This window comes from Eurosta solidaginis, chromosome 2 (assembly GCF_040869045.1).
Source record: "Eurosta solidaginis isolate ZX-2024a chromosome 2, ASM4086904v1, whole genome shotgun sequence".
Taxonomy (NCBI): Eukaryota; Metazoa; Arthropoda; class Insecta; order Diptera; family Tephritidae; genus Eurosta; species Eurosta solidaginis.
In genome coordinates, this window is record NC_090320.1 from 202,893,365 (window position 1) to 202,913,974 (window position 20,610).

Consider the following 20,610-nt stretch of genomic DNA (forward strand, 5'->3'; position numbering starts at 1 on the left):
TATAATCGTGGCTAAGTTGCCAAGTTTACGCCAAGTCAAGTCAAGTCTATGCTAAGTATCAGTAATGGGGGCTTTATTGTCAATGTTTGACACTTCGCACACCTCAATATTCCACAAATCACACAAGAAGATTGCGCATTGCGCATGTAAACATTAGAACAGCTGTTTTTTATGGGCAATTCATCCGTCATTTTCCTTTAGCTCTTGTTTTTTCTCTCTTTCTTTCATTCGCTCAAGCAGTCAACTGCGACGTAGATGCGCAGAACGAAGCAATTTGAACTCGTGAATGCGCAATCTGGGTAGGTGATTTGTGTCAATATTCATTTGTCATGGGAAAGTGTTGAGTTTTAAAATAACGTTTGAAAAATTAATCCATAGAATATTGAATTCGCATTAAATACAGTAAACGTATTAATTGTTAGCATATTGTTTCATAAAAATATTTGCTATAAATAAATGAGTTTAAAAAGTTTAATTATATCTAAATATTATTTCGCCGAAGTGAGCAGCCCATACAAATATATAGGTGTTTCTTAATTTTCAAATGTCCCGGGAAATTTTTAAAAATCCCGGGAATTTGGCTCAAATTTGAGGTTTGTCCCGGGAACCCGAAATAAAAATCTGGCAACCCTAATGCTGCTATGTATTGCATCAATATATGGTGAAAAAAAGTTTAATATTCAAAAATTCACATTTCGAAAACAACGAGTTTTGCTAATGGATATTTACCCAAGTTGAAATATAAACTGCTCACTCGATATAGAAAAAGTTTAAACAAAAAACAATAACCGTCTTTTTGAAATATTAATTTTTGAAAAAAAAAAGTCATAAATTTTTACTAAATACTAAAAAAATATTTTTTTTTAACTATGCAATTGTTTATAAATTGATATCAAATAAAAAGTAATAACGAACATTTCGAAGAAAAAATCATGTGAGTCGGCTAATTTTTGACAAAGTTATTAAATAAATATTAAATAAATTATAAAGTTATTGACAGTTGAAACAAGTAAGGAAGGCTATGTTCGGGTGTAACCGAACATTACATACTCACTTGAGAGCTGTGGAGACAAAGTAAGGGAAAATCACCATGTTGTAAAAAGAACCTAGGGTAACCCTGGCATGTGTTTGTATGACATGTGTATCAAATGGAAGGTATTAAAGAGTATTTTAAAGGAAGTGGGCCATAGTTCTATAGATGGACGCCATTTAGGGATATCGCCATAAAGGTGGACCAGGCCTGACTCTAGAATTTGTTTGTACAATATGGGTATCAAATATAATGTGTTAATGATAATTTTAAAAGGGAATGGGCCTAAGTTCTATAGGTGGACGCCTTTTCGAGATATCCCCATAAAGGTGGACCAGGGGTGACTCTAGAATTTATTTTGTACGATATGGGTATCAAATGAAAGGTATTACTGAGTATTTTAAAAGGGTGTGGGCCTTAGTTCTATAGGTGGATGCCTTTTCGAGATATCGCCATAAAGATGGACCAGGGGTGACTCTAGAATTTGTTTGTACGATATGAGTATCAAATGAAATGTGTTAATGATAATTTTAAAAGGGAATGGGCCTAAGTTCTATAGGTGGACGCCTTTTCGAGATTTCGCCATAAAGATGGACCAGGGGTGACTCTAGAATTTGTTTGTACGATATGAGTATCAAATGAAAGATGTTAATAAGTATTTTAAGAGGGAGTGGGCCTTAGTTCTATAGGTGGATGCCTTTTCGAGATATCGCCATAAAGGTGGGCAAGGGGTGACTCTAGAATGCGTTTGTACAATATGGGTATCAAACGAAAGGTGTTAATAAGTGTTTTAAAAGGGAGTGGGGGTTAGTTGTATGGGTGGACACCTTTTTGGGATATCGCCATAAACGTGGACCTGGGGTGACTCTAGAATGCGTTTGTACAATATGGGTATCAAATGAAAGGTGTTAATGAGTATTTTAAAAGGGCATGGGCCTTAGTTTTATAGGTGGACGCCTTTTCGAGATATCGCCATAAAGGTGGGCCAAGGGTAACTCTAGAATGCGTTTTTACAATATGGGTATCAAACGAAAGGTGTTAATAAGTGTTTTAAAAGGGAGTGGGCCTTAGTCGTATGGGTGGACGCCTTTTCGGGATATCGCCATAAACGTGGACCAGGGGTGATTCTAGAATGCGTTTGTACAATATGGGTATCAAATGAAAGGTGTTAATGAGTATTTTAAAAGGGCATGGGCCTTAGTTCTATAGGTGGACGCCTTTTCGAGATATCGCCATAAAGGTGGACCAGGGGTGACTCTAGAATTTGTTTGTACGATATGGGTATCAAATGAAAGGTGTTAGTGAGTATTTTAAAAGGGCGTGGGCCTTAGTTCTATAGGTGGACGCCTTTTCAAGATATCACCATAAAGGTGGACCAGGGGTGACTCTAGAATTTGTTTGTACGATATGAATATCAAATGAAAAGTGTTAATGAGTATTTTAAAAGGGAGTGGGCCTTAGTTCTATAGGTGGATGCCTTTTCGAGATATCGCCATAAAGGTGGGCCAGGGGTGACTCTAGAATTTTTTTGTACGATATGGGTATCAATTGAAAGGTGTTAATGAGTATTTTAAAAAGGAGTCGGCCTTAGTTCTATATGTGGACGCATTTTCGAGATATCGCCATAAACGTGGACCAGGGGTGACTCTAGAATGTGTTTGTACGATATGGATATCAAATTAAAGGTATTCATGAGGGTTTTAAAAGGGAGTGACCCTTAGTTGTATATGTGAAGGCGTTTTCGAGATATCGACCAAAATGTGGACCAGGGTGATCCAGAACATCATCTGTCTAGTACCGCTAGTTTATTTATATATTGTTACGAATATTAGCAAAACTAAGGAGTGCTGCCAGCTCTAAGCCGATGCTAAGCAGTGACGTGAATGCACATCAATAATTCAATCATCATGTATCTACATAAACGAAACAATAACTGCGTCTACATATATGTACCATGTACGTGTACGAGCAGCAGAGATTCAATACACAAATACATGCATATATCTGAGATACTCCTATAAGTATGCAATGAGAAAAACTATAAAATTGTGCAATTGTAGTTACAGCTGAGAAGTTTGAGAGCTACTGGACTAGTAGATTCTGGAAGCGTCTAGAAGATGCGAACGAGGAAACCAAAGAGTATAAAACGCGACAGATGTAGAGGCGCTGTAATTCAGTTTGATTTAAGTTGTCAAGCAGTTTCGATTAAGACGATATCTAGCGAGCAATAGCAGTATTATTTTGAATAGTAGAGTTTCATTGAGTTATCAATCAGTGTGGTTATTAAGCAAGCTATTTGTTGCACAGTTTGAGTGTTATTGTGAAGTACTTTAATAAAGGCCATTTTGCATTATTACAAATTGGAGTTATTTATTCAACAGTTAAGTGATTCGAACTTAGCATAGGATTGCAAATAAGAGGATTTGCAAGTAAAATTCGTTATAATATGTAATACCACGAACAGTATTCCTTCCAAGATTCCAAGGGCTTTTGATTTCGCCCTGCAAAACTTTTTCATTTTCTTCTACTTAATATGGTAGGTGCACACCCATTTTACCAAGTTTTTTTCTAAAGTTATATTTTGCGTCAATAGACCAATACAATTACCATGTTTCATCCCTTTTTTCGTATTTGGTATATAATTATGGCATTTTTTTCATTTTTCGTAATTTTCGATATCGAAAAAGTGGGCGTGTTCATAGTCGGATTTCGGCCATTTTTTACACCAATACAAAGTGAGTTCAGATAAGTACGTGAACTGAGTTTAGGAAAGATATATCGATTTTTGCTCAAGTTATCGTGTTAACGGCCGAGCGGAAGGACAGACGATCGACTGTGTATAAAAACTGGGCGTGGCTTCAACCGATTTCGCCCTTTTTCACAGAAAACAGTTATCGTCCTAGAATCTAAGCCTCTACCAAATTTCACAAGGATTGGTAAATTTTTGTTCGACTTATGGGATTAAAATTATCCTAGACAAATTAAATGAAAAAGGGCGGAGCCACGCCCATTTTGAAATTTTCTTTTATTTTTGTATTTTGTTGCAACATATCATTACTGGAGTTGAATGTTTACATAATTTACTTATATACTGTAAAGATATTAACTTTTCTTTTAAAATTTTAATTTAAAAACAATTTTTTTAAAAAGTGGGGTGGTCGTCCTCCGATTTTGCTAATTTTTATTAAGCAGACATATAGTAATAAGGGTAATGTTCCTGCCAAATTTCATCATGATATCTTCAACCACTGCCAAATTACAGCTTGCAAAACTTCTAAATTACCTTCTTTTAAAAGTGGGCGGTGCCACGCCCATTGTCCAAAATTTTACTAGTTTTCTATTCTGCGTCATAAGTTCAACTTACCTACTAAGTTTCATCGCTTAATCCGTATTTGGTAATGAATTATCGCACTTTTTAAATTTTTCGAAATTTTCGATATCGAAAAAGTGGGCGTGGTTATTGTCCGATATCGTTCTTTTTAAATAGCGATCTGATATGAGTGCCCAGGAATCCATATACCAAATTTCATCAAGATACCTCGAAAGTTACTCAAGTTATCGTGTTAACGGGCAGACGAACGGACGGACGGACGGACGGAAATGGCTCAATCGAATTTTTTTTCGATACTGATGATTTTGATATATGGAAGTCTATATCTATCTCGATTCCTTTATACCTGTACAACCAACCGTTATCCAATCAAAGTTAATATACTCTGTGAGCTCTGCTCAACTGAGTATAAAAATAGGTGAATAAAATACCGATTGCGTTTTATGGAATTAAATTGCCGATAAATCCGAAAAAGAATTTGTTTGAGGCAAAAAAAAACACGTGTTTCATTATTTTGACCAAAGAACAACATATTAAAATTTCATCGAATTCAAAATCATGTCCTGCGCGGACCGGGTGTCTTGAAATGGAATGAGTCTACAACATTTGTCTCCAAAGCTGTCAGCTGAGTTCGGTTACACCCGAACTTAGCCTTCCTTACTTGTTTTGATTGATTTGATTCACACTTCATCATTCAACACTCAAGTCTCCTGGTTTGACATTTCCTTGGTCCTTTGGGAGTGAATCAAATTGGGTATAGCCTATCAACCGCGTTTAAATATCACCTACACGTTACGGCTCCCGTTACAAATGTGAATACGTAGGCACATATTTTAACCAAGTTAGGCTTTTTCTATCCCAAGAATACTCAAAGTGGTGTAGCAAAAACTTTCCCAAGACAGTCGAATAAATGACCGGTGTTCTGCTACTCTAACATAGAGGATAGTCGAACTAGCCTAGACCTAGTTACTCACTAACGTTTCAAGGCGTTTCTTTGGTGTAGCTCGGCAGAACAAAACATCCGTCAGAAAGTTTTCGGAGCTACACCTAGAGCTTCTATGAAAGTGACGTCGACAAAGGTATGAGTTCGAAGTCGCAGTCTTATAGCTTCTGTGTTGGCATATGGTATAAGGGCCAAGATGCGTGGTAGCGACTGGTGGTCGGGATTGCTACTGTTCACACGTCGGGAGTTGTAGCTCTTACAAGCAGCCAAAAAAATAGAAGGTGCCATTGGGCGCGATCAACACTAAGCCAGTATGATGCTAATCGTTAAAACTGTGCCACGAGAGTCATCACCATTAGTATATAATTGATAGCAACCCTATGTCGCCTTTTTGTGACCAGCATCGAGCCACAATTGATTTGAATAAATAGTGCCGACGACGAGTATTAGAGTTAGCCCAGAATATATCCTTTGGTGAAAATTCGCTACAAAGGTGTGTCCATTTAAGTAGGAGAACCGTCCCTCCGCAAGCAGATACTCCTGAAATGTTTGAACGAGTCGCGTGATTTTGAGGCATATACCCCGGATCTTTCCGAAATGGCCGAAACGTCAATTTATTTAAATACATATAAACAAACCATTTCCGCCGGTAAAGTGATCGGCGTTAACCTCTAGTCTGGAGCACTAAGAAAATATTTAAGGCAAAATATTGAGACTTCACATTTAGAAATAAAAACGCGCCACAGCTCTTGTTTTAATTGTAAATAAGTATAAACTTTATTAATTATAATTACTGTATATATGTACATATTAAGAATGTCGCTTTTATTTATTTTAAAGATTTATTTGAGAGGCGTATATAGTGTTGCGGATAGCGAACAACTAACTTAAAGCAGTCCATCACATTCCGTTGGGTCGCTTAATTCTTAACTTAAAAAAAGGATATGTCTTGTCGTATTTTCATGAATATGCAAAGTTAAGGAAACGATAAACAATGCAAATAAATAAACGCCAGTTATTTGGTTGGTTTAGGTCGTCTTTAACCACATCTCCTTCGCAAACGTTCTGTTGGGGATATTTCCATTTATATATCTTGTGTAATTTTTTCATCGTGAGCTAGATTGGTGAAACAGAACTTTCAACCTTTGCTATTTTGAAGTCGGAGATAAGTTTCCGGCATTCAGTTCTGGCAAGGATGCTAAGCATCCTAAACGACCGTCAATTCGGATGATGCCATCATCTAGCATGGGATTTAGGGTCAGCAGGGAGCTTTTCTTGTGATAGGAGTTGACTCTTCTAACTGAGTGATTTTTGCTGGGAAATGATGGCGTTGGATTAACATTATGAGTTTCATTTTAGCGTCGTACCCGTGAGTGAGGCCTATCGAATTGGGAATCGGATGGATTTGAATGTGACGGATAAAACGGCCTTTATGTGCTGTTTCTCCGGTGGAGATGGATTGGAAGGGGGTGTATTTTAGACAAAATATTTTCGGCTTAAAGAAGAATATTGTTGTTTGCATCCTCCAGCTCCCAAATCGGCGGGGTTGTCATCGCGGGGTACGTGGCGCAAAGTTGCGTTGCTTACGTTCTGCAAAACTTTCCTGTTTGTCACATAATTTTCCATGTACGTGGGGCTTTTCTAGCCACAATGGGGGAGTCTGACCCGAGTGTCAGTCGTGTGGTGGCATATGCAATTGAGTTTGAGCTTCGCGGAAAGTGTTCCACTTGTAAAAGGATTCCGATTTTACTTCTTCATCTCAGTGGTTTGTGTCTAACTAGAGCTGTTAGAGAGGGGTTTTGGCTAAGCTCATTTTTGGCGATAGCCATCCTGTCGAGAGATTCATTTTTATCTTCCAATCCCATTTTTTGGTTTTTTGAAGAAACTTTTTAAATTTACCCCTGCAGAAAATTATACTCACCAGTTTAGAAAAGAAATCGTACTGTCTTGTGAAAGTTTCACAAACCTTAATTTATTAAAATCCAAAAAAAAAAAATTTATACTTTACAAAACCCTGTGCAAAGAGTAGAAAAAATAAATATATACCTGCGTTTATACCTACACAGAGCATGCTAAGTCAAATCTACACAATAATAGACCTGCATAAATGGTACATCTAAATAAAAAAATAATAACAGCACCTGCTGATATAATTTAGTATTTTGCAGTAAATTTTTCCTATTCTTTTTCCATCACTGTAAGTATTTGCGCAGTTGAATTAATATATTTATTTGAGAACGATTATGTGGTATGTGTACAATTACTGAATTTTTAAGGAACAAATAGAGAAAAGTACAATGGGTATACTTAATAAGTTCTATCTGTTTTCAAACTGCTAATTCGTTCTATTGTATTTTCCTGCCACAAAACCATAGTTGGGGACAGTGCACTAAATTTTGAGCAACAACACTTTTCGAAACTAAATGGGCTCACGTAATAAAGATCTTGTATTAAGTGTTAATGGGACGTTAATTCAATCAACCATCGTTAATCGTTCAACCGTTTAAAGTTTAATCTCACAACCTAAGGCATGCGTCACATCTTAATTGCATACAACCAAAGTTTTTTTTTTTAAGTCACAATTACATTTTTTATTATTCATTTGTCAATAATACAAAAATAAATATTAGGTGAACTCAGCTGTCTATTTCAAAAAAACACTTTACAATCTAATGCTGCTCGTTAAAAAAGCTAGAATATAAAGATTATTTATAGATGTATATATAGTCGGATATAGTTCTATCCCACCTCCTACCACAGCACAAAGTTTTCCATCCACAACGGCCGGTGCACCAGAATCTCCCCAACACGTAAACGTATCCTGACCTAGGACACAAATTTCTGTTTCTAGCAAATTTCTCCCTGCCGCCGCATAAAGAGCCGCACAATGGTCCCTTGGGTATACTTTAAATTCCGAAGATTGGAGATAATACCAAGGTTGCATAACGCTTACATATTTCGACCCCCATCCACTAACTCACGTTCCTTAGTTACTTTACCACTCTTTGTAACATAAGCCTTTCCTTGACTTCTGTCACTCTTTCTTTTGTTCTGCATCCAAAGCTGGTTCTTACGCTATTGAATGCAGCAAATCCATAATTGTTGGAGACATCTTCATAAATTACCTTTTAATTAACTCGCCTTTCTTTTTCGTGTTACTGTCAATTCTACATTTTCATCATTGCTTTCTTCCGCGATTTCGCAGAGCACTTCATGTTGCTTTACCGAAGATTTTTCAATTTTCCCCTCGAGATTATCCTCCTCTTCATCCGTTTCTGGAATATAATAATCTGACGATCCTGCTGAAAAGTATTTTCCATCCTCTTCGTCATTTTCCGATATATTTGAATCCACTGGTTCCACAGATAATCCAACAGAGTTCGGAGCAAGTTTCACACATAGGGCTCCTGTTGATTCCGTCCCAAATTCTGTTGACAATTAATATACCTAAATATCCTTTCCTGCAATTTAAGATAACAGATATTCACCAGAGCTTGACAAATCCATGATTTAATGAATGATTGGGAACGAATGAACGACAAAATGATTATGAACGAGCGAATTTCAACAACGAACTGAAATCCTAAATTGCACAAATTATTTCTATTGCATTTACATACATGATAAAACAACGTAAGCATTGCATAGGCTACTTTTGTTTTTTGTAATTTTAAAGCAGATGTTAATTGTTCTGAGAATATTAGACCGTTAGATTCATACAAATGCACAAATTGAAAATATTTGTTGAACAACAACGTATATCATTATACGTCATTTTAGGTGTTTCTGTCATGACAGAATTGATTTTTTTCCTAAAAGTTAAAATAGAGTATGTGAGTGTACATTAGTATTCTATTGAATAAACAGAAAATTTAGTTTACGTAAAAATAGCGTATATGCGTTTACATGATTTTTGAGGAAAATGATTTAATATAAATTTAAACTATATTTCTTTGACTGACGTTTTGACCCACTTTGTGGAACTAGAATTTAGCAAAATTTTGACCACATATAAAATCGACGACGGAGAATCCAAAAATTCAATAAAAAAATAATAGCCTATGAGTAAATAGGCTATTGTTATACTAAGGGGACGATATGGATATCTCTTTAACCAATACTGTGTGGACATGGCTGCTAAAATGATGACCGAAAGGTTGAATTTTATAAGAGCACAAAAAAAGACGTTGCGTGCAGATAATTATATACATCTAAGGGATGCTGTTAACGAAGATTGTAATCCTGAAAATATTGGTCAGTTAGTAATTTTGCCGTCTTCATTTACTGGATTGCCTCGATATTTGCATGAACGTATACAGGACACCCTCTTGTATGTCCGTCATTATGGAAGACCTGACTTATTTATAACATTCACATGCAATCTAGAGTGGAGTGAAATCAAAAACGAATTCTTTCCTAAGCTACGACGAAGTGAGTGCCATGACATTGTGTCAAGAGTATTCCATATCAAACTACACCAACTCATGAGTTTAATTACAAAACAAGATATTTTTGGAAAAGTTAGATGCCATATGTTTACTGTTGAATGGAAAGTGTTACGAAAATTAAACTTGCCGAATTACATGTAAAGTTACTTCAGTGGTGAATTACCTTCCTGCGATTTGATTCTTTACTTTTCTATAACTTACAAGTTCTCTATTTAAAATGTTATGTCAAACATTTATACTACAAGTATTATTCGAAATAATCAAGTGTGGCAACTACATGCGAGAGAAGAAATTGAGAATGAGCTGAGCTGCAACTGGAAGAATTGATAATCAGTTTCGTGTCTACTATTTTCATTTCTATTTGCAAATCGAAGTTCAAAACTATAAATTAAATAAATCATAAGATATAAAATTTGGTTAAAGTGTGTTCAGATCAGCTGAGTGTCCACTTGTTGTGATATGCTGCGCTAAGGCGGTGATGGTTTTTTTATTTTGTATATCAGCTTCGTATTAATATATTAATTAATAATATTAATATTTAAATTGTCAATATTAATATGTATGTTCAAAGGAATTTAATAATACTAACTAAAACGTATTAAAAGTCACTTTAACATTGCAGCATATTGTATGATTTTAATCGGTGTTGAAGACATAATCGAGTTTTCGGACTAAGTCCGCCCCCTCCGTCTGGCAACACCCGGCCAGTGCGACCAAGCGCAGGCAGTGCAGCTCAGCTGTGGCTTGCCAACCACCACCGCGCTCACTCCCAACAGTTTTAGTTCACCTTAAACTGCTCACACCCACGCATCGTTTCGTGACCGCAATCGTTCGATCATTTTTTATGATATCGCTCGCCCGCCGCCGCGCATTTTTAACATATTTATTTTGATTTTGTGTTAAATTTTAATATAACTCTTCAGTGAAGTAAAATAATAGTTCAGCATAAAACTCATGCGTGCCCTCTTTTGTTTTAGCAGTGCTTAGTGAAGAATTTATACATGGTCCTTTTGTGCCAAAAAAGGTATCCAGCGGCAAAAGAAAAAAGTAAAAAGTGAGGAAAAAACACAAATATAATAAAAACAAGTAAGACAAAAACAATTTTTACATAAAACGCGGTTCGGTACGGCCACAAAACTATAGAAGTGCTTAACAAAAAACTTTATCTGAAAAAAATCGAACAATAGTGCACATACAATTAACATACATTAAGGTGTGTGAAGAAAAGAAAAAATTTAGAAATCAAAAATTTGAGGAAAAAATTTACATACAAATTCAACAACAAAAAGTGTCACAAACAAAAAAATATTTCAAATAAATTGGACAAAACATATATACATACATATATGTGCACAAAAAACAAAAAATTAAGGTGTGAAGAAAAAAACTGAGAAATCAAAAAATTTAATAAAACAAAAAGAAAAATTTATTTAATAATTTGGAAAAAATTTAAACAACGTGACATCAGGACGGACAAGGCGACAGCTGTTTCGATTATACCTTGTAAATCTCTTCAAAGCCTTTTCTCCCGGGAGTGGGAGTCGAACTCGCACCCCTACGATAGTTGAAATGGTTGTAAACGCATTCAGCTACGTCATGCCTGTTGTGAAGTCTTTCCCAATTGCCTTCTTTTTGCATATTTTAATCTTTTACACATTGCATACTTCGTATGCAATTATGTGTTAAAGCTATGCTTGGTACGGCGGTTTTCAAAGAAACTTTGGTTTTGTTGCTGTTTTCGTTCTATTTATAGAACTACAACGAATTAACCAATTTTGTCTGTTTGTATGATTTTTAATAATCGGGGATTGCCCATATTGCTTTTTTTAAATGTATGAAAACATTTATTTGAAGCAATTTTTTTAATTTTTATAATTTATTTAATAATTTGGGAAAAATTTAAACAACGTGACATCAGGACGGACAAGGCGACAGCTGTTTCGATTATACCTTGTAAATCTCTTCAAAGCCTTTTCTCCCGGGAGTGGGAGTCGAACTCGCACCCCTACGATAGTTGAAATGGTTGTAAACGCATTCAGCTACGTCATGCCTGTTGTGAAGTCTTTCCCAATTGCCTTCTTTTTGCATATTTTAATCTTTTACACATTGCATACTTCGTATGCAATTATGTGTTAAAGCTATGCTTGGTACGGCGGTTTTCAAAGAAACTTTGGTTTTGTTGCTGTTTTCGTTCTATTTATAGAACTACAACGAATTAACCAATTTTGTCTGTTTGTATGATTTTTAATAATCGGGGATTGCCCATATTGCTTTTTTTAAATGTATGAAAACATTTATTTGAAGCAATTTTTTTAATTTTTATAATTTATTTAATAATTTGGGAAAAATTTAAACAACGTGACATCAGGACGGACAAGGCGACAGCTGTTTCGATTATACCTTGTAAATCTCTTCAAAGCCTTTTCTCCCGGGAGTGGGAGTCGAACTCACACCCCTACGATAGTTGAAATGGTTGTAAACGCATTCAGCTACGTCATGCCTGTTGTGAAGTCTTTCCCAATTGCCTTCTTTTTGCATGTTTTAATCATACAAACAGACAAAATTGGTTAATTCGTTGTAGTTCTATAAATAGAACGAAAACAGCAACAAAACCAAAGTTTCTTTGAAAACCGCCGTACCAAGCATAGCTTTAACACATAATTGCATACGAAGTATGCAATGTGTAAATGATTAAAATATGCAAAAAGAAGGCAATTGGGAAAGACTTCACAACAGGCATGACGTAGCTGAATGCGTTTATAACCATTTCAACTATCGTAGGGGTGCGAGTTCGACTCCCACTCCCGGGAGAAAAGGCTTTGAAGAGATTTACAAGGTATAATCGAAACAGCTGTCGCCTTGTCCGTCCTGATGTTACGTTGTTTAAATTTTTCCCAAATTATTAAATAAATTATAAAAATTGCTTCAAATAAATGTTTTCATACATTTAAAAAAAGCAATATGGGCAATCCCCGATTATTAAAAATCATACAAACAGACGAAATTGGTTAATTCGTTGTAGTTCTATAAATAGAACGAAAACAGCAACAAAACCAAAGTTTCTTTGAAAACCGCCGTACCAAGCATAGCTTTAACACATAATTGCATACGAAGTATGCAATGTGTAAAAGATTAAAATATGCAAAAAGAAGGCAATTGGGAAAGACTTCACAACAGGCATGACGTAGCTGAATGCGTTTATAACCATTTCAACTATCGTAGGGGTGCGAGTTCGACTCCCACTCCCGGGAGAAAAGGCTTTGAAGAGATTTACAAGGTATAATCGAAACAGCTGTCGCCTTGTCCGTCCTGATGTTACGTTGTTTAAATTTTTCCCAAATTATTAAATAAATTATAAAAATTGCTTCAAATAAATGTTTTCATACATTTAAAAAAAGCAATATGGGCAATCCCCGATTATTAAAAATCATACAAACAGACGAAATTGGTTAATTCGTTGTAGTTCTATAAATAGAACGAAAACAGCAACAAAACCAAAGTTTCTTTGAAAACCGCCGTACCAAGCATAGCTTTAACACATAATTGCATACGAAGTATGCAATGTGTAAATGATTAAAATATGCAAAAAGAAGGCAATTGGGAAAGACTTCACAACAGGCATGACGTAGCTGAATGCGTTTACAACCATTTCAACTATCGTAGGGGTGCGAGTTCGACTCCCACTCCCGGGAGAAAAGGCTTTGAAGAGATTTACAAGGTATAATCGAAACAGCTGTCGCCTTGTCCATCCTGATGTCACGTTGTTTAAATTTTTCCCAAATTATTAAATAAATTATAAAAATTAAAAAAATTGCTTCAAATAAATGTTTTCATACATTTAAAAAAAGCAATATGGGCAATCCCCGATTATTAAAAATCATACAAAAAGAAAAATTTTTACATACAAATACAACATAAAAGTTAACACAAAATCTGAAATACGAGCCAAAAAGGGTAAATTGATAAAATTTGAATTTTATTAAAACAAAAACCAAAATTTGGTGAAAACAACGGAGAAAAACTAAAGAATAAAGTGCTGGAAAAAAGTTTGGTAAAAAATAAAAAAAAAACAAAACAAGAGAAAAGATAAAAGTGGTTTTTTTTGAAAAAAAAAAAAATACAAATTTAATAAAATTTTTTCACGAAAATACAAAACACGTACACAAAAACTGAAAATATAAATACAAAAGAAAAAGAAAAAGTCTTGAGAAAAAAGGAAAAAGTTTTTGGAAAAAATATAACAAGATTTATTTACAAAAAATAAAATTTTGAGAAAAAAAAGAAAATAACATTTGAAGAAAAAGTTTGAAAACAATAATTGGAAAACACATACATATACGAAAAAACAACACTAACACTAACTACACCAACAAGGAGGTACAACACAACATCATCGAGGGGCAAATTATAACAAAGGCTATAGGACAACACATCATATCACAAGTCACGCATAAAACCAACAAAAAATGTCAGAGTGAGTACACCGTTTACCCAATATATTCCCATATATATTCCCTCCGTCTAAAGCACGGACCCCAAATCTATAACCCTCAAAATTATATACTCCTCCGATCTAAAGATCCGGGCCCTAAACGGCAAAATATTTCATTTGCTTACTCACTGTTACCAACAGGTACAGTCCCTTCAAAAAACCCACATAAAGTTTTATACAAATAAATTTGCATTCCCGTATCAACGGAAAATACTCTGCCCGATTCTATATACCCAAAAAGTTCGTTGCGCTAAATATCGATTTGATTATAAAAATATATACGTATATATGTAATATATGTATATATGCACTTAGTTCGGTAATATCACCCGAGCTACATATTTTTCCAGCGTGAAATTCACCGCTGCGCAATTTACCCTTATATACATATATTGCATAAAATATATTTTACAAAAAACCCATAGCAAAAAACTTTGCCAAATTTTTGTCACTTTTCCTAAAGTTTATTTTACCGGTGCACCCAAGATTAATTTTGCATACAAACCTACAATTATATGCACCCATAATACCCACACGCACTTGTATATCTTTTTGCATAAGCTAAAAACCCACCCTCAACAAAGTAATTGCATGACCATATGTAACTACATAATGGAAGGAAGCAGCAAAAAAGATCATCGGTTACATATTTTGCATACATTTACTTTGTCAATACAGAACAAGTGCATTGGCACGGCAACAAAAGGTATTGTTGGTACACCACAGTTTACCGGCAAATATATTTTACCCACTTATATATATACATACATACGTACTATATACCCATATTACTTGTGCTCAGACGCGCTGAGACAAGTACATATAACAAAGCAAAAAGCCGGTACACATTAGGCCGGTCTCAAAAAATAAAAAATAAAATCCCAGTGAACACAAATGTTATAATATTTATATTATTATATACCCACATTACTTGTACTCAGAAGCGCTGAGACAAGCCCATATAAAAAACCAAGCGTACATTAGGCTGGTTTCAAAATAATTTTTTTTGCCCTTTTGACAAAATTTTTTTCGATTTTCACAGCTTAATAAAAGCTCCCATTTCGTGGTAAAATTAAATTATAATGCCAAAAACAAACGAAACCCAAAAATTGACCCCTGCAGACCAATTCCTGCAGAAATTCATATATGACGGTAACCAAGTAGAAGTTTACTGCTCAATATGGTCACCCTCCCAAGCTACCGAATTATCAGAGTGTATGGTTAAGGTCAAATTAGAAGACCTAGATAAAATATGGGCAAAGGTGCTATAGTCCCATCGAGATGTAAGTTTCTCTGATAATTATACAGATGTCAGCGGCTCGGTTGAGCAAAAATTTGCTAAATGCATGGAAACGTACCAAACATACAAATCAGAAATTTTAGAAGCCTTACAGCTTTTTAATACTGCTAGCACCAACCAACAACAAATAACCGGCCACCCAATAAACAATTCAAACGCAAACGGTTTTTATTTAAAAGTACCACCATGCGACACCGAAGTATTTCATGGTGGATACGAAGACTGGCCATCTTTTAGAGATATGTTCACGGCAGTCTATAAAAACCACCCTAAATTATCACCCGCTCAAAAATTATACCACCTGCGCCTGAAAACGAAAAGTCAAGCAGGACTTATTGTAAAACAATACCCACTGAGCGATGATAATTTCGAGCTTGCCTGGGAAGCGCTCAGATCGAGGTACGAGAACCAAAGGATACTCGTCGATAACCAACTGAAGACGCTGTTCAACCTACCCACAATATTCGCAGAAAACGGAGAACAAATACAGAAGATGCAGACAACAATCAACAACTGCATGTCAACCCTTAACACCCAAGGAATCCCGGCAACGGACTGGGACCCAATCCTCGTTTACCTCTGCTCATCCAAACTGCCAAGTGAAAGCCTTTCACTATGGGAACAATACCTCAGCTCCCGGAAGGAGCTGCCCCTTTGGGATGACATGAATAAATTCTTCACCAGTAGATACGAGGTAGTAGAAAGACTAAGTACCTATAGACCAGGCAAGGCGAAAGCCCAATTTTCGAGTTTTACGCCACGAACGGTGAATCAAAACTCGACCCAACCCAATAATAATAAAACCCATGCATATCACACCGAGTTCAATAAAACGGCTTCGTGTAGATTATGCAACCAATACCACGCAGTCAAATCTTGCGTCAGGTTTAGGAATTTATCGGTATCAGACAGAATCAAATTTGTGAGAGAAAATAGTTACTGCGAAAACTGTTTATCAACGTCACACCCCAAGAACGAATGTAAAAGTAGTTTCACGTGCGTTTATTGCCAAAAGCGTCATCATTCGCTACTGCATTTGCAACCAAAACCCCAACAATCACAACCAAACCCCAGAGCTCAAAATGCCCAAGCCGGCACCCCTAGGAGAACGGACGACGAGCGAGCCTCAACATCGAAAGCCGCCGCAAGAGCCACCTCCACCCTACAGTCTCAAGACAAAAACCCGGTTTCTTCACTCTTCTCGAGTAATCATGGAACCACCCTACTACCCACAGCAATAGTATCAGTCTACTTTGCTGGCGAATTTCATAAAATTCGTGCCCTAATAGACCAAGGTTCACAAAAAACCTTTGTATCATCCCGTATACAAAAGGTTCTTGGTCTACCCACAAAAGAGTCTCTCCACCAGATATCTGGAATGGGTGGAACGGTTGTGAAAAATGCCAATAAAGTCTGCCAGATAACATTCTGTTCAGCAGACTTAACCTAAATGATAGACGCACAAGCAATAATTTTGCCGAAACTAACTAAGTTCTTGCCCACAGTCAGAGTTTCAAGCATCGATATCGAAGAACTGTCCCATTTACCGTTAGCCGATCCACAGTATTCGATACCATCGAAAATCGATGTGGTAATCGGCAGCGATATCACCCCGCAAATCTTCACCGAAGGGCTCCTACGAAATGTGAGTGGAACATTACTTGCCCAAAACACAATATTCGGATGGATATTAAGCGGCCCTGTAGCTGAAAAGGTATCAACCTTCAGCACTCATGTCACGGAATGCACCGATGTCCCCATCAATCAACTTTTGAGACAATTTTGGGAACAGGAAGAAGTTCACCAAACCCAACAACGATCAGCAGATGATGAATACTGCGAAGCACTCTACCGGACAACCACAATTCGTGAGGAAGATGGACGCTACAGAGTCAAACTACCCTTCAAATCGGAATTTCCAGCCAATCTGGCACTCGGTCATTCGCGACCCGCAGCACAACAGCAGTACATCAGCATCAAACGCACGCTCGAAAGGAAACCCGAATTAAGAGACAAATATTTTGAAGTCCTTAATGAATATTTAACCATGGATCACATGGAACCCGCCTCCCAACAAGAGATAATTAGAGATGGTAAATATCTATCATTTTATCTACCCCATCATGCTGTCATAAAACCCGACAGCAAAACCACAAAAGTGCGAGTCGTCTTCAACGCATCAAAAATGTCGCATTCTGGCAACTCGTTGAACGACGTGCTTCATACAGGCTCCATTCTACAAAATGACTTAATGCTCGTCATACTTAAATGGCGACTTTATAAGTTTGTTTTCAACGGCGATATTGAGAAAATGTATCGCCAAATACTCATCCATGAAGAAGATAAAGATTTTCGACTAAAAACAGTCACCTTTGGTGTAAATTGCGCGCCATATTTGGCAATTCAAACCCTACACCAACTCGCCCACGACTGTCAAGATGAATATCCGCTCGCTAAAGACATTTTGTTGAATGAAACGTATGTCGACGATATTTTGTCAGGCGGTCATAATATACAGTCCACTTTGAACTTCATGACCCAAGTTATCGAAGCCCTAAAATCGGCAGGGTTCCCTTTGAGGAAGATGTCGGCAAATCACCCTGCAATTTTAAAACCCGTTCCCGACCCTGATTTGCTAGACGTCGACTTCCTTAAATTCCATGATTCGAGTTCCACAAAAACCCATGGAATTCAGTGGAACGCGCTAACCGACACCTTCACTACACGTATGATCCACCATCAGCAGAAAACACGACTACAAAAAGGCAGATTTTATCAGCAGTTGCAAAACTGTTTGACCCCGCAGGATGGCTTTCGCCAATAATGATTCTTGCCAAAATGTTGCTGCAACAACTCTGGATGGAAGGAATGGATTGGAACGAAGACGTGAAGCCCGGAGCTCTCCAAAAATGGACCTCAATTTATGAAAATTTACCTCACATCAGAGACATTAAAATCCCTAGGTGGGTACAGTATTCCCCCGATAAACTAATCCAGCTGCATGGATTCTCAGATGCTTCAGAAAAAGCATTTTGTGCCTGTATATATTTACGAGTACAAACCCATGAAAATAGTTTTTCATCTCATTTGCTTGCTGCTAAAAGCAAAGTAGCACCCCTCCAAACCGTGAGTCTTCCACGGTTGGAACTCTGTGGAGCAGTTTTACTCTCCAAGTTAGTGAAACAGCTGCGAAGTGAGCTGAATCTACCTCCACACGAACTCATTCTGTGGTGCGATTCGGCCATCGTATTGGCCTGGTTAGAAAAACCACCCCATACCTAGAAAACGTATGTCGCTAACAGAACCACTGAAATTCTTAAGAACGTCGACAACGCCACTTGAAGGCACGTTTCCAGTAAGGATAACCCAGCGGATTTGGGCACTCCAGGCTGCAAGCCTCAGGATTTAGTCCAATGTCCATTATGGTGGGAAGGACCTAATTGGCTTGTCAATCCAGCAAATTCATGGCCAAAAGATATATCTCACCACCCAACTCCCCCCGAGCGACGACATGTGGAAGTATTCCACACCCTGCAGGAAGAAAATATAGACATACTCGACCGTTTTTCGTCATTTTCTCGAGCGCTTAGAGTCGTGGCCTATATGTTGCGGTTTATCCGAAAAGCAAGAAAACTAGAAGTTCCAGCCACGCTCAACCTCACCCATGCCGAAGTGAATGATGCTAAAATCAAAATCATCACTCAAACTCAACGAAATTATAACGGAGATATGATATAGCTGCTTCAAACAGCAGGACCCTTACACAAAAAGAACACCCTGCGGACATTAAACCCTGTGCTAGATGATTCAGGAATCATGCGAGTTTCCGGAAGATTAGCCTATGCCACAGGTAGCTTTAATGAGCGGCACCCAATCATCCTACCCGGAAACTCTCGATTTTGTTCTCTTCTGTTGGAATTTATCCATTCGAAACTGCTGCACGCCGACAAACAGCTTATGATCCGAATGGTACAGCAACAGTACTACATTCCACGTTTGAAGCAAAATGTCAAAAAGCTCATCCTCCACTGCAAAACCTGCACCATCTACAAACAGCAGATGAAAACGCAGATAATGGGACCCTTTCCACCCGCGAGGTCAACATATTCTCTACCCTTCCATACAACAGGAGTCGACTTTGCCGGACCATTTTTGGTAAAAACTTCTTCCCTTCGCCGAGCTTCGTATGTGAAAGCTTACGTTTGTGCGTTCGTCTGTTTTTCCACAAAGGCTGTTCATTTAGAAGTGTGCTCTGATCTCACAACGAATGCCTTCAACGCAGCCTTTGCCCGATTCACGGGCCGCCGTGGCCTACCCCACCAGGTATATTCTGACAACGGAAAGACGTTTGTCAGCGCACAACGCGGATTACAAAGAGAATTCACCACATTCCTCAAGGAAGTCGCCACAGACGTCGCCGAAAAGTATGCAACTCACGGATTCTCATGGAAATTCATCCCACCATATGCTCCCCACATGGGTGGTGTATGGGAAGCGGCCGTGAAAAGCTTCAAGATACACTTTACGAAAGTAGCAGGAAACCAGAAGTTCTCCTTCGAAGAGCTTACTACCCTCTTAGTACGCATAGAGGCGGTCCTCAATTCCCGCATGTTGAAGACATGATCGAGTTTTCGGACTAAGTCCGTCCCCTCCGTCTGGCAACACCTGGCCAGTGCGGCCAAGCGCAGGCAGTGCAGCTCAGCTGTGGCTTGCCAACCACCACCGCGCTCACTCTCAACAGTTTTAGTTCACCTTAAACTGCCCACACCCACGCATCGTTTCGTGACCGCAATCGTTCGATCATTTTTTATGATATCGCTCGCCCGCCGCCGCGCATTTTTAACATATTTATTTTGATTTTGTGTCAAATTTTAATATAACTCTTCAGTGAAGTAAAATAATAGTTCAGCATTAAACTCATGCGTGCCCTCTTTTGTTTGAGCAGTGCTTAGTGAAGAATTTATACATCGGGGATTGCCTGTATTGCTTTTTTAAATGTATGAAAACATTTATTTGAAGCAATATTTTAATTTTTTTATAATTTATTTAATAATTTGGGAAAAATT

General features: G+C 37.3%; 1 protein-coding gene across 2 annotated transcripts in view; it reads right to left on the reverse strand.

The window, feature by feature from the left end:
* Positions 1-20,610, reverse strand: part of vkg (viking) — a 319,593-nt gene that overhangs the window by 215,630 nt on the left and 83,353 nt on the right. The gene's annotated exons all lie outside the window — the stretch shown is intronic.